Source organism: Pipra filicauda, unplaced genomic scaffold (genome assembly GCF_003945595.2).
Source record: "Pipra filicauda isolate LSUMZ 115617 unplaced genomic scaffold, ASM394559v2 scaffold197_size1571708_pilon, whole genome shotgun sequence".
Lineage (NCBI taxonomy): Eukaryota > Metazoa > Chordata > Aves > Passeriformes > Pipridae > Pipra > Pipra filicauda.
In genome coordinates this window covers 513,584-536,601 of record NW_024104306.1, presented here as the reverse complement: position 1 = coordinate 536,601, position 23,018 = coordinate 513,584, and positions in this window count along the sequence as shown.

Sequence of the window (23,018 nt, the reverse complement as noted above, 5' to 3'; positions counted from 1 at the left end):
CCACTTTCCCCCTCTTTACCTTCCTGCCTTTCTTATTTTTTTTCGATTTCTCAGCTCAACTTTTCAATTTTTTCAATTTTCCCAGGCAAGTATCTTTACTCTTAGAACCAACATATGCCATAAATTATGGATGCTGCAGATGAAACCCTGTGCCTTTAAAATTGTGCAGGAAGTACCATTTAATTTCTTACTGATTTGTATTGGGGCACATTTTGGGTAGGCAGTGAATCTAAGGGAGATGGGGCTAGAAAATCACAGCACTTTTTGCTGACTTCCATGCTGATTCCCCCTTTTAATTTGGGTAGAATTGAAAAACAAAGAAAGCCAAATCCAAGCCATTGTTGCTCAGGCAACAAGATGTAGCTAAGAATGAAAACTGCAGCTTCATTAAAAGCAACGCAAGGATGTTCTGTGGTTGCCTGTGGAAATCTGTGTCGATCAAACCTGGGTGCATTATGAAAACATCCATTTCAGTCAGATTCACTGCAGAAGCAGCTAGGCTTGTCATGGGAAGTGGGTTTGCTTTTGTTTATATGCATTGGAACCCTTGCTGTTTGGAAGTTACAATCTATTTTGGCAGGCATGGAAGAGAGAAATGTTGTTAATAGCCTCTTGCCAATTATCAGTTCTGCTGGATATATCATACAGCTATCTAAGAAATCTGACAGCCTTCATAAAATCAGCCTCCAGCTAATTAGTAATGCCAATGTTTTTCAAATGACTGTTGATATTATTGCTGTACATCAACCAGAAATGCAAGTGGGGACCAGCACTCTGTGTATTCAGTAGATATGGCAAAGTGTCATGGCCCTGAATCCAAAACTTTCTGAAATCTGAAAATATTTCTGCTCTTTTATGTCCCCAATACTCCTCTGTTCCTGGGTTGTAGTCTTGATTTATCTTATGGACTCAGTTAATGTTAACTTCTTAATCTATGTAACTGATGAGAAAAAAAAAACACATGGCAAAACTTCCTTCCACAGTGACTTATTTTGGTGTTATACATTCTTGATTTTGAAATGGCACATACAACTATGAAGAAGGTCCTAGAATCTGCAGTCTTATTTTAACTCATGATACTTGATATTTTTTTCACCTTAGTCTCTAACTACTGGAATTATTTAATGAAAGGGCAGTTTTGGGGGGGAAATATTTCATTAAGAATACAAAGCAAGTATAAAAAGTGAAAAAAACCCAACCCACATCATCTTATATACCAAACCTACCACACACACATATTCACATGTACAGGAAAACAGCAAGAAACCTGTCCTACCATATAGACCCTGTAGTGTAAATAATAAATACAACAAAATGTTGAGAGATGAAGGAGTGGCCAGATTGTTGTCTTTGTTTTACAGAGGGGGAACCAAGCCAGAAACTGGTTAAGTGAGACACCACAGATCGAAGAGCTGCCCTGCAACTGAAAGATAAACCCAAACCAGGTTTCCTGTATCAAAGTCCAGTGCATTGATCAGGTTAGCATTCTTCCAGCAACAAGAGCTGTAGGAGTAAAAGAAGAGAAAGTATACCTAGGCATTAGTTGAAGAGGCTGACAGAATTGTGAGTCATTAGTTAAAAAGAGGAAATGGGAAGCTGGAGGATAGGATAATGGAAAAGCTAAAAGCAAAGCTTTTAATCTGTGAACCTTCCCTTCATAGATAGTTGAGGTATGACTGCCAAAATAGGATGTTTATTTTAGGTTTATTCCCAGTAGGAGTCTTTATAAAAATGTGTGGATCTTATTTTTTTAGTTTTATTTCATCAGCTGTTGGAAAGGCTGTGCTGTCTCTCAGTTTCCGGAGATCAAAGTGTGGGCAGTGAAAAATAATCTAATCTGCCACTTTGGAATAATTTGCAGCAGCAGGCATTCCCAGTGCAAATCAGAGTACAAATCAGATGGTGAATCAGTGATCTCAAAAGAGGATTACTTTGGATTAGTTGTCCAGTGAAGCAGGCACTTTGTACAATGCAGCAGACAGCTCCAATGTGAGCCAACTCATTGCTTGTTTTGTAATTTGTTTTTTTTCTTTAATGAACATTAGTTTATCAAGTGGATTCTCATACACTAATTAAGAGTATTTTGGCAGCGTTTGTGTCTAGAAGACAGATTATGTGACGTACTACTAAACAACTGAAAATTAAAGGCCAGACTCTCAGGAGATGGAGGAGATGTGGTAGGAAGCAGCCCAAGCTGCATTTTGGTTGAGAGTAGGTGCATGAAGATTTAAACCCTACTTTGAAGATTCTGTCTTGAATGTCCATTTCAGTTTACAGCTTGATTTGTGAGACAGGGAGAAGATAGTGCTGTCTGCCCACAATTCAGTCCCACTGCTTCTCTAGTTTGTCATGTTTTAGTGATGCTTGAATCACAGAATCACAGCATGGCCTGGGTTGAAAGGGACCTTTAAGGTCATCTCGCTCCAACCCCCCTGCCATGGGCAAGGACACCTTCCACTGGACCGGATTGCTTAGAGCTCCATCCAACCTGGCCTTGAACACTTCCAGGGATGGGGCAGGCACAATTCCTCTGGCAAACCTGTTCCACTGCCTCACCACCCTCACAGGAAAGAATTTCTTCTGTATATCTAATCTAAACCTATTCTCAGTGTGAAGCCATTCCCCCTTTTCCTGTCACTACAGGCCCTTGCAAAAAGTCCTTCTCCATGTTCCTGGTAGGCTCCCTTCAGGTACTGAAAGGCTGCAAATATGTCATGCCCAGGCCTTCTCTTTTCCAGGTTAAACAGTTTTCTCAGCCTTTCCTCATAGCAGAGGTGCTCCACCCCTCTAATCAACTTGGTGCTTCCTCTGGACTCCAGCAGCTCCATGTCCTTGCTGTGCTGGGGACCCCAGAGCTGGAGGCAGCACTGCAGGTGGGGTCTCACCAGAGCAGAGCAGAGGGGCAGAATCCCCTCCCTGCCCTGCTGCCCACACTGCTCTGGATGCAGCCCAGGACATGGGGGGTTTCTGGGTTCCCAGCGGACATGGCTGGGTCATGTCCAGCCTCTCACCCACCAGCACCCCCAAGGGCTGCTCTCAAAGAAGAGCTTTAATACCATTTTACTGATAGTGTACATTGCTAAATTAATCTGCTTTTCAGTTCAGTAGGACTGTTATAAGTAACAACATGATTAGAAACACCACTTACCCATTTATAAACAGCAGTGTCCTGTTTCTTCAGTTTAATGTTTTACTCTATCATGCCTGTAGCTGTGAGGTCACTATTGTGCACAATAAATTGGTTTGCTGCCTCCCTGTGGACCTGGGTTTTGGCTATTTATTATTAGAGGTAAAACCATTATTGGCTACATTTCTCACCTTAAAACATTGGCTTGCTGGCTTAAGAAGCACCATCTATCCAGAACCAGTCTCTGGGAGCCGTAAAGGGATTGGAAGAAGACTGAAGAACAAGAACTCACTTGGACATCATGCACTAAAAGGAGACAAATTGTGCGTATTCTGGGTGTGAAATGGTATCTGTTTCGGTATCCAGGGAAAGCAGTCTTTGAGGGAAAGCTCAAATTTCCTGAGCAATATAAAATCCCTGGGGAAGAAGAGCAAAAGTAGCCAGCTCTTACTGTGACAATGGAAATAAACACATGCTAAAGGTTGAGATCCAAGCAGCTTTATATTGAGGCAGGTCCAGATCCAGCAGCACTATTGTCTCCTCTGTTTGGGCAGTAACAGCTCCAGACCATAGTCCCAACTCTGCTCCCACCCCTTGACACACCAGGGAGAGGTGTGAGGAAGCTAAAATTTCAGGAGTCACTGGTGAAGATTGAGTTTGCACCATTGTTTCTGTGTTCATAGCAAACCTGAACAAGCACTGAGAAGCTTGGTCCCTGCTCCAGACAAAGGTCAGCCAGTTGCTTCTGATTTGATCCCAAACAGGTTGTTCTGTCAGAGGTTTCCTCCCCCATATCAGCAGCTTACTCTCTCCTTTGGACTCTGCAGCAGGCTAGAAGTAAGTGAAAAGACGAAAATAACAGTCGCTCTTTAAAGCTTCTTTTGAAATGGGTGAAAAGGTTGTTTCCTTTGTGCCCACTGTCCTAGGTGAGGCACCAGTTTCAGCCATGAACAAAGTAATATGAAAAGTGACAGGGAGACTTACACCTCTAAACTGCTGGGATGGAATGAGGTCAAGTTTGGCAAAGTGCATTACATCAGCTGGAGAAATCCTCCTTTAAAAGACAGCCCTTGCTGGCCACGCCAGATATAGGTTCTACCCTGCCCCTGAAAGCCTCTTTATCCACCAGGGCTGTGACGAAGATGTTCAGGTATGTTTCTGCAAGAAGCAGCATAAATATCTATTGTCTTTTATGTATATTTGTGACACAGTTCTGTATGCTCTCATTCATCCACAGCATGCTGCTCCTTGAGCACACCCACTATCCTCTGCTGTAATGCAAACATCAGAACCTGTCCTTTTAATGAAGAAAAGCTCCTTGGTTGCTTTAGGAGTGTTGCAAACCCATTTGTATTTAGAATGCATTGTTACTGAACAGGAATGGCAAAGTTTAGAAGACTAACAAATAAGATTTAATGAGTTTCCCTTTTGTGACAAACTGACAACCTGTATATGTCCATGACAGAGACAGAACCGACACCAGATTTTTATCAAATATATTTGTTTGTCTTAAAATTCCTCTAAGACATGACAAGGTGCTAAAGGCACCTTAATCTTGGAATTTGTTATGAAGTAAATAAATTTACTTATAAAATCTTCCTGTCCTTGCACATCATTCCAAGATGCCTGGGTATCAGTATAACCCTTACCCTGACCTTAACCCTAACCAAGTGCCTAAGCAAATGTTTCACAGAATCACAGAATGTGTTGAGATGGAGGGGACCCACAGGGTCCAACCCTTAGCCCTGCGCAGGACCATCCCCAAGAGTCACACCCTGCGCCTGAGAGTATCATCCAAAATCTTCTTGAACTGTTTCGTTTGTACCTATGAACAGTTCTACTGAAGTCATGTGTCTGAAATTCTGCATGTGATTTTCCCAGTCATATGTTAGTTCATTATGCAGAAAGCAAAAATCCAGTCTATGTATACATATGTATATGTACATATATACATACATACATATATATATGTACAAAAGACAATGATTTACATAACAACCTACTAGCAATCAGATGAATTTTTGAGCCTTATCTAGATATTTTTGGCTCCAGTCTCTCCTAGTGTGCGCTAAAAGGTACAAAAAGGTCATTGGAATGCAAAGGCAATTCTGTGAAATCCCTCGGTCACACGATATGGTGAATGGCAAACCTGTGCTGAATACAGATAAATGCTAATGAGGAGACAGCCATAATGTGACTCTCTGTGTGACATCTGATTTTTTTCCCAGTGTTCAAATGTAACTGGGCTGTAGCTGGCAGGCTATTGAATATTATGTGCATGTGCAGAAACAACACAGTCAGTAGCTTAGCTTTTGACTTGTTATGTTTACACTTTGGAAGTGGCAAGTGAATTTAGAGTGATAGCTGCTCAGCAGCCAGGGCAATGTATAGAAATTGGATTTGAACATAAGTATGTTTGTTCCAAGCTTTCCCCTGTGGCTCAAAAGGCAACCAGCTTATATTTTGCTCTGGTAAGAAATTGTTCCTGTGAGAACAAGTAAATCATTAAAACCTGGGGTAGTTTCTGTTTCCTGAGCTCCTGGATGTGTTTGGGCTTAGTGATATGTATGAAGCACTCATAAATGCCAATACATGGGAATTTTCTGACCTCACAGCTTTAGATACAGTTTCCTGTTCACCATCTACACTCTGTCTTATCCCAGGTGCGTGCTGGTTTGTTCAAACAGGACGATGCCTCATGCTCTGTTTCCTCCAGCTCTGTCACTAATGCTGGTGCACCTTGGGGTGGGTTCCTCAGGTAAGGGAGTGACAGCACTGGGCTGCTCAGCGTGCCTAGAAGGGGCGGAAAGGAAAAGCGCAACTACTGAAATGTACCACTAGAGAGAGCTTTTGTCCTGCTGACGTTCTTAGGGACACTGCAGGCAGCTGTACTGCAGTTTTTCCAGGTGTTAAATTGTTCCTCTGTAGGTATCAGAAGGAGAATAAGAATCGAGATTCGCAGCACTGTTAGGAAATGTAAATGCTCTGCGTGTGTGCACAAGTGCAAGTCATTTTAATAGTACACTTGGTCCTGTGACAGCAATCAGGACAGCTGGGGGAGCTGATGTCTGTCAGCCGGGGGAGAGCTGGTTTGAACTGAACGACTCACACCTACAGAGGTCCTGGTCTGACACTGGTTCCTCTGATTTTGGCTTGGTTTCAGAGGTCTAGAGAGCATGGGACACCTTGGGAAGGGTGGAACTGCCCTTGAAGTTGAGCTGGCTGAGTGGGGACCTGCACTGCACATCTCTCCTTTGCCATGAAATCATACAATCATTTAGGTTGGAAAAATCTTCCCAGATCATTGAGTCCAACCTTTGACCAAATAATCTCAGGCATAATTTTGCTCTATGAATATTGCTTTTGGTTTTCACCACTGACATGTCACACAATTGCAATATATTTCTCAAATGTGTGCAATCACATCTTCATTAAGATTTGAAATACTTTTTTTGGATCATTCTGGATTTCTTAAGTGGAAAAAAACCAGCTTCCTTGAAATGGACACAACTTCACAGAAACTTTTGTTTTACTCTTCATTTGTCTGGGTGCTAGAGCTTGGAATGTATTTTATCTGATGTCTCATATTGTTTGTGGCAAAGCACTGGCATTGGCTCAGAAACAACATCAGGTGGGTCAAAGCTCTGAAGCTATTTCTGGAAAGTGTCATGACATGTTTGCAGACTTCTCAGCTTCTTTCCTGGGCATTCAGTGTTGTAGAGAGGATACCAGGACCATAACTGTGACCCAGCATTTACACCAGCCTTGTGGTTACAGATGAAGCATCCCCCTCTCTGCCCTCCCCGCCTCCAATATCCCTTCTACACTTCTATTGCAGAAATGTATGTGCAGTTTCAAAGGTGAACGACACCATCATCACGTGAGCCTCCTGTGACTCCTGTGAGTGAGACCTATGTGGAAATGGATGGAAACCTTCATTGAGACAATGATGTCCTTTGTTCTCATTAGGAAGACGATTGTTATCGTTCGGTTCTTTCAGTTAATGGCTCACACTGGTCCTTCCCACACTAAAACTTCAGGGACTGCTGGGGAAGAGGCATGTTCAGGCCTGTAAATAAGCACTTCTCACTGCAGGGAGAATAATTACGGCTGCCTCTGTACTCTTCCAGAAACCATCTAGTCCTAGGAATGCCTGACCTAGGACTTTCTTAGTGCATTTTAAATACTTCTCATTGCAATGTCCCAGTGTACTCAATATTTTTTTTTTTTGGTGGAAAGGGATCAAATAGCATTTTAATAGCCACCAAAGCAACACATATCCTCTAAGTGAGCCAAACATGTCAGAGCTCCATACAATCTAATTGTATGTATATGTAGACATCCAAGAAGCCCTGAAGAAAATGGCCGTACTACAGGTCCCTTGGATTATTCTGGCATGTTGCATCAAGCCAACTTAATTATAGGTTGTCTTTAATGCTGTGTTCTGGGGGTTTATTTTATGTGTGTGTCACTAAATAAATAACAACACTGGCAGCCAACAACTTTTGTGAAGTCCTTAAAAAAACTAAGTTATTAGTTTTGGTTTGGGATTCATATAAACAAGGCTTCAAACTTCAGCAGTTCTTCCTAGAAATGAGTGGTTGTACTCAAGTATCCTAATACAGAAGCAGGCTAGTTGTTTTGTGTGTTCAAAAACACCATTGTGACAGTAGATGTACTCCAATGCAGCTTTCAAAAATTTATTTTAACAGAAATGGGCCTCCTAAATTTATTCCACCCTAATTTTCACCCCAGAGTGAGCTCTTTATTTGTGATCATTGCACTAGCTTCTTGCTATTTCCAGGTCTTGACATAAATGAGGACAAACACATTGCTGCACCACTTGATTGACCAGGTATGTAATCAGGGCTGATCGTATTAAGAATTCATAAGCTCCAAGTGATGATTTTATAGTTGCTACAGTTCAAGACTGTGCTTTAGAGAAAACGTGAAAAGTTGTCATAAATAATACAGGATTTGACCCTGCAAGACATTGAGTACCTTTGATAATATGTGAAATTCTCCTCTTAGCCACCTTCATCCTTCAGAGTTAACGATGATAAAATAAATCTTTACTCCTCAGTCTGTCTCTGCAGTGTTCTGCACTCTTATGAGGATTGCAAGAAGGGCTCAGCATAAGGGCAAAACACAGCTCTTTCCTTCTCTCATGCCACTGAGTTTTCAGCTGAGAGAGCACGTACCCCAGTGGATCCCTTGCTAGGAACATGTCCAGGATGCACTTGGACTTGTCAACACACAGCTGTGTTCAGGAGATAGGCACACAGCTCAAGGTGTGCTGACCTCTCCTGAGAACACCTGCTTATTTAACTGGATGTAAGGGTGTGAAATAAAACATTTGTTTAATATCTAATAATAATATCTAAAATCTTTAATATCTTGAACAACAATATGGATTAAGGGATTGAGTGCACCCTCAATCAGTTTGCAGAGACACGAAGTTGGGTGGGAGTGTTGATCTGCTGGAGAGGAAGGCTCTGCAGAGGGATCTGGAAAGGCTGGATCCATGGGCTGAGGACAATTACATGAGGTTCAACAAGGCCAGGTGCCAGGTCCTGAACTTGATCACAACAACCCTCTGCAGTGCTACAGGCTGGGGGCAGAGTGGCTGGAAAGCTGCCCGGTGGAAAAGGCCCTGGGGGTGCAGGTTGATGGTGGCTGAACATGAGCCAGTGTGTGCCCAGGTGGCCAGGAAGGCCAGTGGCATCCTGGCCTGTGTCAGCAATAGTGTGGGCAGCAGGACCAGGGCAGTGACTGTTCCCCTGTACTGGGCACTGGTGAGGCTGCACCTCAAATCCTGTGTCCAGTTCTGGGCTCCTCACTGCAAGAAGGACATTGAGGGGCTGGAGCATGTCCAGAGAAGGGCAACAGAGCTGGGGAAGGTCTGGAGCACAAGTCTGATGAGGAGCAGGTGAGGAAGCTGTGAGTGTTTAGTCTGGAGAAGAGGCTCAGGTGAGACCTTATTGCTCTCTACAGCTGCCTGAAAGGAGGTTGTAGCCAGATGGGGGTTGATCTCTTCTTCCAGGTAACAAGTGACAGGATGAGAGAAATGGCCTTAAGTTGCACCATGGGAGGTTTAGATTGGACATTATGGGAAATTTCTTCCCTTAAAGGCATCAGAACAGGCTGCCCAGGGAATTGCTGGATTCAAAATCCCTGGAGGTATTTAAAGACATCTAGATGTGGCACTGAGGGACACGTTTAGTGGTAGACTTTGGCCGTGCTGGATTATGGTTGGACTCGATGATCTTAAAGGTCTTTTCCAACGTAAATGATTCTATAATTCCATGATGTTAAAGCTTTAAACTGACTGACTTGCTATGTCTGTGGATGCAGTTCAGCACTTTTGCAGTTGTTCTACAACCTATTCCTGTGCATGAAGGGTAAGGTGTGATGCTGAAGCATGGTCTTGCCTGGGGCATGGGCTCTCCCTGTGCCCAGCAGTGCATGTTCCCAGCGTCAGCTGTGCCATGCTGCCCTTGGAAGCAGCATCGACTCAACCACTTGTCAGACCAGAGCGTGAATCAGCTCAGAGAACTGAACTGGGTGAAAAATAAGCCAGGAAAGCACAGCGCCACAGGGACTTGTGCCTGTCCACCTGCAAAACCAGAGGAGGCTGCATGAGGAAAGAGATGTGGAGAAACCTGGGAAGACAGAAAGCTAGTGAGAACATTTGGGCCTGCTGGTTACAATGTGCAGTATGAACAGCACTACAGCTTTTTCTCTCCTATGGGGTAAGCAGGGTGTGAGCTGGCAGCACACCCCCCTCATCCTGCCTTATGCCCTGGGCAGGCACGGAGCGTCGGCCGACTGGTTGCACCAACATGCCAGCTCACTCCTGCTGTCTGCCCGACCTCCCTCCACCCTGCCCAGGTTTGGGTGCTTCTCTGTGAGCCAGGAGGACACAGCAAAGGCTGCAGCTGGCTTTCTGCCTCTTTAAGGAGCAGCTCCCAGAAGGGTCTGGAAAAGGCCAGGGCTAGCTTGGTGGCAGCAGTGGAGAGACAGGGCACGCAAGTACTGAAGGAGGAGAGATGGGGTGGTGGGGATGACTTTGCTTGGCACAGCTGGCTGGGAAAGCACCATACCAGGACAAAGCAGCCCACTTCAAAAGCTGCTGCACCTGGAGGCTCTTGGTTTGGCAAGAAAGTGGATCTCGGTGGAGTTGCATCACTGCTGACTGAAGGCTTCTGGACCTGGGTCAGAATCATAGAATGGTCTGCATTGGAAGAGACCGTAAAGATCATCTTCTTCCAACCCCCCTGCCATGGACTGGGACACCTTCCACTAGACCAGGTTGCTCAGAGCTCCATTCAACCTGACCTTGGACACCTCCAGGAATGGGGCAGCCACTGCTTGTCTGGGAAATCTGTTCCAGTGCCTCACTACCCTCACAGGAAAGAATTTCCTCCTAATATCTAACCTAAACCTACTCTCTTTCAGTTTGAAGCCATTTCCCCTTGTCCTGTCACTACAGGCCCTTGTAAAAAGTCTCTCTTCATATTTCCTGTTGGTTCCATTCAGGTACTGGAAGGCCTCAATTAGATCACCCCAAAGATTCTCTTCTCCAGGCTGAACAACCCCAATTCTCTCAGCCTTTCCTCATAGGAGTGGTGCTCCATCTCTCTTGGGGTCCATGCCTTTCTTGTGCTGAGGACCCCAGAGCTTGATGCAGCACTACAGGTGACGTCAAGCGTCCTCCACTTGATAATGGGGAAGAAAAGCCCTGAAAACAACAGGTACTCCAGTGTTCAGGATGTCTTTTTAATTACACTGTCATCCGCCAGTGTGCCTGATCTATCTGGATAGATCTCAACTTTTCCCTGCAAATGACTCCTCTGTCCTTCCCAGCTGTACCTTTCAGAGTTTATAAAGAGAAAGTGACACAACAGACAAGTTGCTCTGCACTGCTTTCATAAATGCCAGTGTTGGCTGAGAGTTTATACTGGATTTTTGAAGCAGGGGACTGAAATATTACTTTTCTTCCTCTTTTATCAGTGTTTTAGCCCAGGGCTTCTAATTTCAGTGCATTTCTTAGCACAAGACATACTATGAGGTAAAAACTGGCTCCAAGGAGCAGCAGTTCCAAATGGAAGTGGTGTACAGACTTGTGATATAAAACAGCTGGCTCATATCAAAGGGAAAATAATAGGAATATTTACAACTAATTTCATGCAGCTGTTGTGGTGGAGGGAGAGGGTAGTTATCACCTTCGAGCTACAGAGCAACACAAGCAGATTTACCTCTCCGAGGCAGCGAAAAAGCCATCCTGTTATGGGTGACAAAGCACCACACTTACTTACCACTCATGCTCTATATTATCAGCTGTACATGCTCTCAGACATAAACAGATCAAGCTTTGCAATCTAATTCAGTATTGCCACATTTTGTAGTTGAAGAAGCAAGTACAGATAGATTACCAGTAATGGATTTACACATGGTCACCCCCCAAAAAATTCAGTAACATGAGTAGAGAGAGAGACTATAGGTGAAGACAACTTCACTGCCTTGCTCTGACTAGGTTTGGCTACAATGAGCCAAAGAACAATGAAAGGTGGTGCAACCATGACAGGAGGTGAAAACTTGAGTGTGTCCTTAGCCTGCTGACAGACTGATGAAGGTCAGTAGTCAGGAAGTGGCTTTATTACTTTGAAGGAGCTTTAGCCTGAGAATCCACTGCTGGGCTCCCCAGTACACGAGGTGTTCTGGAGAGTCAATTGCCACAAAGGTGATTAAGGGACTGGAGCATCCATTCTATGAGGAGAGGCTGAGAGAGCTGGGACTGAGAAGGCCCAAGGGGATCTGAACCATGTGTACAAATCATAGAATCGTTTACCTGATGGGGAAAGTAAAGAGGCAGACAGGCTTTTGTCAGTGGTGCTCAGTGACAGGATGATGGGAGGCAGTGGGCAAATACTGAAATACAGGAAATTCCATTTAATGTAAGAAAACAATTATCTTCTGTAATGGAAACTTCTGGAGGAGAATACTCAGAGAAGCTGTGGAGTCTCCAACCTTTGAGATATTAAAAACCCATTTGGACATGTCCCTGAGCAACTGCTCTAGCTGTTCCTGCTCTGGGCAGGGTTTGGACCAGGTGATCTCCCGAGATGCATTCCTGCCTCAGCTGATCCCTGATGGTGAGTGCGTGTGTGTGTCTGCACGTGAGAGAACAACAGTGAGTGCAAGAGCTCTCAGTGACCCACAGTCAGTGCATGCTACTCATTTGAGGTTGTCATTTAGTCCCTGTTTACAGGGGGAGTTTCAAGAAAGGCTTGGGAATGAGGGCTCTGTCAGAGCACCATGAAATTACCATTCCCACAAGTGTAAGCAAAGGTATCAACATGCTACATGTTTCTGGACAGATCTGATCTTGCATCTGAATATGACGCAAGAAAGGAATATCTTTAGTTTTTCCTGGTTTAGCTCAAAATTTTGAAAGGTGTCTTAAAACCGGCAAAAAGGCACTGTAGAAAATACAGCATGTAGAACTAAGTTTGCAAAATGAAGCATTCTGGTTTGCCACGCCAGAGTTAAAGTTAGCAGCACAGTGTGGTTTGTGCCTTTGTGGTTAGTCATGATGAGATAGTCTTTGCTCAGACCATCACATATGGTTTTTTCCTATGCTTTCCTCCTCCTCCCCCTCATTCCCACAATAGATAGAACTAACTGAACGAGCTACCAGAGATACTGTCTTTTAACCTTACTCAGTGTTTGACTGGTCTGTCTGCTCCTGTATGAGAAACAACATGGACTACTCAGGGGCCCAGAATGCGCCAGCAGGCTCTGTTCATCCTGACCAGCTTCCAACCCTGTTTTGGGGTAATTCCCAACTGTGGTGTCTCCCTCTAGTCTGAGTTCAGTGTTCACCGCACTTGGCTGCTCAGGGGAAGGGTTTTTCCAGTGTGAGCATCTCATGGAAGCTGGAACTTTGGCTGTGTCCTCAGGAGAACTGGCTCCAAGGGCTCCCCCTACCCAGTGGTGTCAGCTGGTGGTCTACAAGTGTTTCAAAGATGGAAGTACAGTGACATGACAGCAGGTATGGGGGGGCTTTACCAGAGCAGCAAGAGGCAGCTGTTGGTCCCAGTCCATCTCCAGCACTGTCAGGCCCTTGCAGCCTCCTCGGGTTTGCAGGGCAGCAACTCACCTCAGCTGCCCTCTGACTCACTTTCTTTCTACATGAGCCAGGTTAATTTTGACTTCATTTAACACCATGAATTACGGTGGTGGTTGTTTCTGTTGTGGACAGCTGTGAATGGGATGGGAACAGACGTCCCTCACCTGCCCCCTTAGTGGCCAAAGGCCTGTGTGGGCAGAAGGTTCCTTTGCAGCAGGTGGAGCCAACCTCCATGGCCAGTTAAACACCACAGCACACCCGGCTTGGGCTGAGGACTCAGCCTGGTACAGACAGCCACGCTTGGAGGGGCAACCTCTTCAGTGCAGCACAAGGGATGTCTCAGAGGTGTGTGGGTTGGACAGCTTTGGGCACAGACTCTCAGGAGTAGGAGAAGGCATCCTTCCAGGGATGGTTCCACGACTTTATGGCAACGTGCATATGCACAGGAGGTCATCAGAGCTGCAGCCACCAGCAGTGAGAAAGGACAGCCTCTGAAGCAGACACCTTGTCTTGAGGAGTGTACACCAGAAGCAGACAAACTAGCACCTGAGGGAACATGCTGTGATCAGAGCAGTCTGGAAACTGCAGTGCTGGGCAGTGCTATTTTCCCTGCTTATATCAGATATTAAAATGTATATTTTTTTCAAGAAAGAATATGCAGGTTTTAAAGAAGATTAGTCTTGCTTCAGTCACACCTTAAAAAAAGTCTGTGACCAGCAAACAAAACTGAAGTGTTCACAAATCCCTATAGAAAATGACAGTGTGTGCTGAAGAACTGATGCACCGAAGTAGAAATAATATAAATGATGACTAAGCTGTGTGCTTTTAGCAGGGTGAAAAGCTGCATTTCACATTTAGCTAGGCAGTGTGTAGGATCTGCCTCTCTGATAACAACACGAAGAATATAAAAGCTAAATTGGCAAAGCTGACCTTCACCATGAAGTAACACATCCCCACAGTCACTTCCTTAGCAGGGCCTGCTCAGGTCTTGTTGAAGATGACTGTGGGGACAACCTTTAGCTGTGCCTGTTGCGATAGGACAATGAGAAATGGTTTTAAACTGAATAGAGGCTCTATTTAGATTAGATATAAGGAAGACATTTTTTACAGTGAGGGTGGTGAGGCATTGGAACTGGTTGTCCAGAGAGGTGGCAGATGCCCCATCCCTGGATACATTCAAAGTCAGGTCTGAATGGGGCCCTGAGTGACCTGGGCTAGTGGAAGCTGTCCCTGCCCAAGGCAGGAGCATTGGAACGAGATGAGCTTTAAGGTCCCTTCCAACCCAACCCATTTTGTGATTCCATGACACTGAACCAGGAGCCTCACTGTCACTGCTGGAATTGTTTTAAAGCACTCTGGCCAGATAGAACAATGAATATACTTGTGATTAAGATTCACAGACATACAAGTGCTAACTATCACTGAGTATAAATTATCTGCCTTTAAGAGAATATTTTTGTCATATGACTTTTCCTATGTGAAAAAACTTCTCTGTTAAGCAATGTGCAGTACAAAACCAGAGCCAGCAAGGAGATTACATTAATCATGATGCAGCACTGAACACTAAAATGATGATTTTAAACATTAGGCACTTAATTTTGATCAATGCAGTTAATTAACAGATTTGTTGTGGTTGAATAGGATGGTGCAGAAATAAGGGCATGGATTAAAGCATCTGGCTACTGGTTCTGTTTTTCTGGCACTGAAGGACACTGTCACATTACTGGCAGCAATAGCTGGTCTGCTTTTCCCGTTGGATCCGTGTCTTTCTTTGACTCATATGCCAAAACTCGAATTCCTCTTTAAGTACTGTGTTATTTTAACAAGTACAAAAACAAGCACAAGCCAACGACCTTGGCCATTTGTCACACTGAAAGAAAACAATGGCAATTGTTCATGAGCAACAGGGAGGGCTTGTCTCTGTGGCCAGGCTGAAGGCCTTCTGCCAGCTCTGCTGTGGGTCACTGTGACCCAGCAGACACATGCCCTCAGTACGGGCTGTTCTCCGCCCCCAGCCCCATCCCTGGCGAGCCCCAGGGCAGGCGGTGGGTGCTGTGGGACAGCACAAGAACAAGGCCACTGTCAGCCCTGCCCTGCTGGGAGCAGAGGCTGGAGGGAGCCAGTCCCACGCCTGCTGCTCACAAACCCAGCTCTTGTTTTCCTGATGGAGCTATCCAAAACCACAGAATTACAGCTTAGTTTGGAGGGGAGTGGGGCGGGGCTGGAAAAGACTCGACTTCCTTCCACCCCTCCTCATCTCCCTCATCTCAGGATGAAGTGTTAGAGGTAGCTGATGTTGACAGAAGCTCACTGAAGGCCAGCCTAGCCAGACTATGCCTCATGGGGAGGTATGCTGCTTGCCTCCTCCGGGGCCATGATCACTTGTTAGTTACTGCTGTGAGAAATCTTGTTATCTTTTGTACAAAGCGAAGCAAAAGAAAAAAAAAGGCCATGCCTTTTCCTTCCTGTTCCTTTGCCTGTCAATATAAAGCATCAGCACTATAATGCCCTCAAAAATTAACCTCCTTCCCTTCTAAAGAGTTGATTATGAAGAGAAAATACAATTCTTGAGAAAGCAGTTTGGATGGAACTGCTGTAAAGGAAAGCTTCCTAAGTACATACAGTAATGAAAAAAAATAAGTGCTCATTTGCTGCTGGGAAAAAATATATACAGGAGGATTTCAGGCTAATGGAGATGAGTTTGACCTGTGTGCTTGTTAGGGGTGTAGGTGCGTGCATCTTTCCCATGATTGGATTCAGCACTTTTTAAAGTTTTTTCCTCTCCCTCTCCCCAGAGCTCCATCCAACCTGGCCTTGAACACTGCCAGGGGCAGAACATCCACAACTTCTCTGAGAAACCTGTGCCAGTCCCTTACCACCTTCACAGTAAAGAATTTTTTCCTAATATCTAATCTAAACCTACTCTCTTTCACTTTGAAGCCATTCCCCCTTGCCCTGTCATTATGTGCCCTTCTAAATAGTCTCTCTCCATCTTTCCTGTAGGCTCCCTTCAGGTACTAAAAGACCACAATTAGGTCACCCCAAAGCCTTCTCTTTTCCAGGCTAAACAATCCCAATTCTCTCAGCCTTTCCTCATAGCAGAGGTGCTCCACCCTTCTGATCATCTTGGTGGCCTCCTCTGGACTCACTCCAACAGCTCCATGTCCTTGCTGTGCTGGGGACCCCAGAGCTGGAGGCAGCACTGCAGGTGGGGTCTCACCAGAGCAGAGTAGAGGGGCAGAATCCTCTCCCTCCCCTGCTGCCCACACTGCTTTGGATGCAGTTATGGAGGGTGCTGTTGCTCATCCAACTCTTTGAAGCCTCTATCGAGTTGAGGGAGCAGAAATATTGCATGTTCCAAAGCTATTTGCAAATTCACACTGTATTATCCCTTCTTCTATCTCCACCAACTATCCTTAAATACAGTCACCTGTACAAAGACCTTATTCAAGATTAACTACACAAAGAACTTCAAGTGACAGCACTTCAAACAAACCTCTAGATAGGAGCAAAACTGATTTTCAAAAGTGCACCCTACATAAACATCTATTCAGAATCACCTTTTAAAGCTATCTTGGGAGAGATGACCATTTTTGTTTCTTTCAATGCACAGCTCTAAACAGAATAATTTGCACTCTGTGATCTTTTCACTTTGAAGTCTGGCTGCCTTGGATTTTGAATTCTAATTACTTTACCTACTGGAAGCCACAAAACCACTACATCTCCTCCCCCAATTCCCTAAACTGACTTCCCACAGTATTTTTTTCTTCAGCAGATTAGCAAAAATCATTGAAAAGGTGAAAACCTCAAAACTATTTTTTGATAATTTCATCTTTCTTTAGGCGGATTAAAGAAGTTCTGTCATTTAAAGCTGGCATTTAGCTTCACTGAGTAGTCATTTTTTCTGCTATATCAGGAAGAAAAAGTATTTTAAAAAGGAATTACTGGAACTGTTCTGCTCAGGACCCTGTACCAAACCGGTGTTATTAGACGAAAAAGAAGTTAGGCTACCCTTGGTTAAGAAATCCAGTCTTTAGCCATGTTTCTTCACTTATGGGATATAATAATCCATGCTTTGTAACACCTACTGTTATATATACATATGCTATATACAGAGGTATTCTCTATCCTTAACAGCAGTCAACGAAGGCTGCTATGTGATTGACCACAGAACCAACACACTGACTTGTATGTATTCAAAATACACAGAAAAGCGCAATAAATGTTCAAACAAGAAGCAGAAATAATTCTTACCCAAGTTGTCATTATAGATAGATATGAATGTATCTCATCAATTTTATGAATATAGGCACATAGATGCACCACATGACTTAGACTGCAAAGGCTACCTCTGTCCCATAACCTATTTCTGCTTAGTCTGTCAGCACTGCAATCTACTTTTGAAATAAAGATGAAGGTCTTGAAGTTGTTGTAATGAGGGTTCACATAATGAGTTGCTCCAGGACCAGTCTTGGGAGCCCTTTTATTACCACTGAGGATTTTGCTCAGAGGCATTTTGATGTACAATCAATACAGTGCCTCAGGAAACAGGCTAGTTGCATTACTTATTTTGTTGCTGGGAGTAAAACTAGCTGCTGCAATGAGGACTTTTTTTTTTTTTTTTAATGCTAGCCTAATACACAGATTACATTTTAAAGAACTGGAAAAGGCACCGTTTAGATTTTAGGCCTGCTGAAAGTTATGATTATACAAAAGGATTCCAAAGATTACTGGTGGGCTTGCATCAGATTTATTAAGCACTCTTCTTGTTAACCTTGTTTCTTGTGTGCAACATTAGTAATTTTAAGAAGCTTGCAGCTAAACGTAAATGCTGGTGAGATGGCGTTTCTCTGTCATTCCATGCAGTTGGTCAAGTGCCCCTGTCCAAGTTCAACACTGACACAGCTGCTGCTCTGAGGTGAAGCACCACTAGTTGGTGTAATGCCTCCCTCTGATGGCATGGTGACCTATAGATCCAATGCTTTCTGAGAGGATGACATCATGGGGTTGCCCCAGTAACCCAGCAGGAGCTGCTCTGATGCCACCTCAACCCACAGCAAAAAATCAATCGGAAACCAGCGTGGTGATCTCAGCTGTTACCAGCACTGGAGCACCTCAAAGCATCAGTACGGTTGCAGTGGTAGGAGAGTGAAGCCCTTTTTTAGCCTCTTGAGTCCTCCTTATTCCTAAGCAAAGCTTGCCTTGTGGCTGGGGCATTCCCAAACACACCTTCCCCCATCGCTCTGCCTCTGTTTTGACCCTTGTCCTGCAGACTTTCTCTCCTCATAAGTGGAATACCTGTAGAAGGGTTCAGAAAATCTCCTTGAGCCACATCATCTTCTAAAGGTTTTCAGATTTTATTTTAGCTTTCCATCAAATGTCCATTAAGTCTGGGCAAAATTAGCAGATTTCTGAATTACTGAGGCAGATGGAGAGAACAGCACAGAGGCACACAGATCTGCATAAGTGCTCCCTTGTTAGACATTGGGTGATTATTAGGAATCATGCACATTTTTCATCAGTGCTAAGTAATATCTTCCTCAAAATAACATATTTTGAAATTTTTTTTTAGTATGCAGGTAGGCCCTTTTTCTGCCAGCTCAGAGATAAGACTCATCACACTGAGCTGGGTGGGAGCTCACAGCTGCCCAGGCCCAAGGACCTGTAGTCACTGCTCCTGTTCTTACTGTTTTACTAACTCTAAATGCTCAAAAATTACGTTGCCAAATTGACACCCAGTTTCTTCCCAATTTCCTACCTTTTCACATCCATGCTTTACTCTGGAATCCTTGAGCTACCAATAAATTGCTCTGCCAGTGATCCTACTTCAGCCTGTAATTTTACCTCTTCTCGTTTTCATGGTGCTGTCTCATGTTGCAGCACCTTTTCTGACACCCAACTGGGGGTTAAACACCTGTGGCCTGGGACCCGAGGAAGGTGAGGAGATGAGTGGGGAAGGTACTGGTGGATTACCAAGAGCGTAAACTGAATGTCTGAGGGGAAGAGAGTGAATTTTCAGGTATTAAAAGTACTGAGAAAGGAACTATGATTTCTTTTTGTTGTTAATACCAACAGGCATTTCTCACACTGTTCCTGCTGAGTCGGGGTGGAGGTGACAGTGAGCAGAGGAAGATGCTCGAGCAGAGAAGGACTGGGAGGTGTCTGATATGGCTACCTTAGGAAGGGCCAACAGAAAAGAATTAACTACATAACTACATGTTCAATGGGCAAATTAATTTCTTCTCAGTAACGGAGGAAAACAGTCCTTTAAATAAACATTCAAGCAGATGGCAGATAAACCAGTGATTGTAAGACATTCCTGCAGGTTTAAGGGCTTTATGGCAATGGGAACCGTATGGGATACAAATTAAAGGGAGGTGAAAAACTCAATAAAGTTCTGTTTTTCATTTCACCACAGGATCCACCACTGACTTGTGTTATTATTACACTACCAAACAATAGTAATTTAGTAGCATCTTTGTTTTTTCCACTCTACTGCAGAATTTAATCTACTTTGAGAGATATGGCCACTGGCATTCCTACTTCCTTCCAACACACTGTCTTAACATACCGTCCTTATGAAACCATTTTTTTAAAACTTGAAGCCAAGAGAGGCTAACACATTTAATCATTGTGAAACAAAAGCGAACAGAGGGCTGCTTCACACAGCACAATAAAAAGGACTTTTAAAAAACCAGACTTACTTGCAGACATTGTGAATTTAAACTCTGACTTTCTTTAGCTGGAAGCATCATGATTTTGAGATGTTTTAGAACCATGGCTATTGTGTGGAAGTTTTCTTAACATAAAACTCAAACAACTTTAATAACCTCAATGCTGTTTCTACAGACACAGCTTCTTTAAAGTAGTTTCAGTTATATATCACCAATTTTATATCCAGTAAAAACCAGAAACAACATTTTATTCATTCTTAGAACCAAAGGGAAAAAATTAATCAAATAAGCAATCTGCTAATCTGAAAAAAAAAAAGAAAGTAACAGATTGCTTTATTACATTTCCTTCAAAATTAAATCCAGTATTTAAATATGTATAAGTCAATCTAAATCTCATAACTGCAAAACAAATTCAACTGCCTGTGCAATCTATTATATGTTTGTCACATGTAATTAGCATTTCTCACTTTGACAGAAACAGTTGCATTATCTAGATAGTGTTACAGAGTCATGGAAAAATTTGTATTAGAAGGAACCTCAAAGATCACCTATTTCCAACCTCCATGCCATGGGCAGGGACACCTTTCACTAGACCAGGTTGCTCGGAGCTCCATCCCCCCTGGCCTTAAACACTTCCAAGGGTGGGACATCCACAACTTCTCTGGGCAACCTGATCCAGTGCCTCACCACCCTTACAATAAAGAATTTTTTCCTAATATCTAATCTAAACCTGCTGTTTTATGTGTCAGAACTATTTGTAATAAAAAACCCCAAAAAACAACCACCTAAACAAAAAAATCAATTCTGTTCCAAGGGTTTGATTAATTAAAAAGCAGCAACAAGCCCCAAGCCCCCTTCCCACTTTCTGAACATGGCTGGTTGGCATGGAAACCAGCACAGGCATTATCCATGGGTGGGGCTAACACATTACACCTGCCCAACATGAGATCCCAAATTAGGAAACAGGGAGAGCAATGTTTTTCTAATGCAGTTGCTCCTGAAAAAAGGAAGATTCTGCATGAAAATAATAGATTAAGCTCTTAAATGGATCTAACTGTGGTATGGTCTATCACGTGGATCTCATTTTGATCAAGATGCCTCTTTGTGAATTTAATTACTGCCTAATACAGTCTTAGATGCAGCTGCGTTCTCACTGTTGGGGTCTCCAGGCACTGCAATACAAATAAAGTAACAAAAGGTTTCAGGATTCAGTTTCAGTGAATGTTTTTATTTATAATATATTCCTTTGTTAAAAGAAAATAATTCAGTTTCTACCCTGTACCACTAGCAATTGCAAAAAAACCCAGAACAAACAACCGCCAAACTGTAGCAATTCTACAGGTTTTCAGAGAGCATTTAATTAAGATCCTTCTGTTAAGTGTGCCAGTTTCTGGCCAGTTCTTGTTACTATTTTAAATAAGCAATAGCTTATAATGCATATGTAAACTGGTAAGCTTTAAGCTGTTAGTCTCTCAAACTGGATTTTATGTGAATCTTAGAATCATAGATGATCAAATGGTTTGTGTTGCAAGGGACCTTAAAGCTCATCTCATTCCAACCCCCCTGCCATGGCCAGGGACAACTTGCACTAGACCAGGTTGCTCAGTTTCATCCAACCTGGCCTTGAACACTTCCAGGGATGAGGCAGCCAAACTTCTCTGGGAAACCTGTGCCAGAGCTTCACTACCCTCATAGGGAAGAATTTCTTCTGTATATCTAATCCAAACCTACTCTCAGTGTGAAGCCATTCCCCCTTGTCCTGTCACTACAGGCTCTTGTAAATAATCTCTCCATATTTCCTGTAGGCCTCTTTCAGGTACTGGAAGGCTGCAATAAGGTCACCCCAAAGCCTTCTCTTTTCCAGGATGAACAATCCCAATTCTCTCAGCCTTTCCTCACAGGAGAGGTGCTCCATCCCTCGAATCAACTGGGTGGCCTCCTCTGGACTCGCTCCAACAGGTCCATTTGATAGGTGTTCATGGCCTCAAATACCACTTTTGCAAATGCAAAGTCCCTGTTCAGCACTTACTCAAAACATGTGCAACTCAGATCTGAAAGCTTTAAGAACCAACACTTCCTATACAGAAACCACTCAAATTTAGGGCAAGATCTACAGAAACAGCTCAAATTTAGCTCGATACTTACACCACACACATTTCCCAGTGAAAGTCAGGAAAGGATCCCCATGCATGTGATGGCAGGCCGTTTTCTGATAGCCATGTCTGTCCTCTTAAAAGCCTCTGGGCTGCAGAGATGTGCAGCAGGAACTCCAGTTCAGAGGTGCCAGACAGCTGGGGTACATGCTGACCCCCTCTGCAACTTGAGCTTGAAAAAAATTTATATAATTAATTTTCTTTTAAGCAGATGTACTAGGTGTATGCTTTCCTTTCCCCCAAGTCACAATCATATTGATGGCAAAGCACAAAAAAAATTGTTTCTCCATGGTTTTACATGCTCCCAAAGTCATCATTCCTAATTATAATCCCTCTTGAAAACAAAAGAACCCCTCTCTTGCCTGGATCCAAAATATAACAAAAATAAAACTTCAAAATGCAGTAGGAAGGACTTCAAAATGTAGATGTTATGCTTTTAATTCCCACAAAAGCAAACACAGCAGAAGTGTTGAGTAGAACTTAATTCTCCTCACGATCCAGTTGAACTGAAATTTACCCTCTTCAGTCTGATCAGGCACTTGGGGAATCCAGATCCAGCCTCCCTCAGATGGATGACAGCCACTTTCACAGGAGTAACAGAATCTCAGAGTGGCTAAGACTGGAAAGGACCAACATCCAATTGGAAGGGTCCAACCTCCCTGCTCAAGCAGGGTCATCCCAGAGCACATGGCACAGGATTGCATCCAGACAGTTCTGGAATATCTCCAGTGAGGGAGACTCCACACCCTCTCTGGGCAACCTGTTCACTGCAGAGTCACTGCACAGTAAAGTTCTTCCTCATGTTCAAGTGGAACTTCCTGAGCATCAGTTCCTGCCTGTTGCCTCTTGTCCCATTGCTCGGCACCACCGAGCAGAGCCTGGTCCACGCCCTGACACCTCCCTGCAGACAGCTGTATACCTTGATGAGGTCC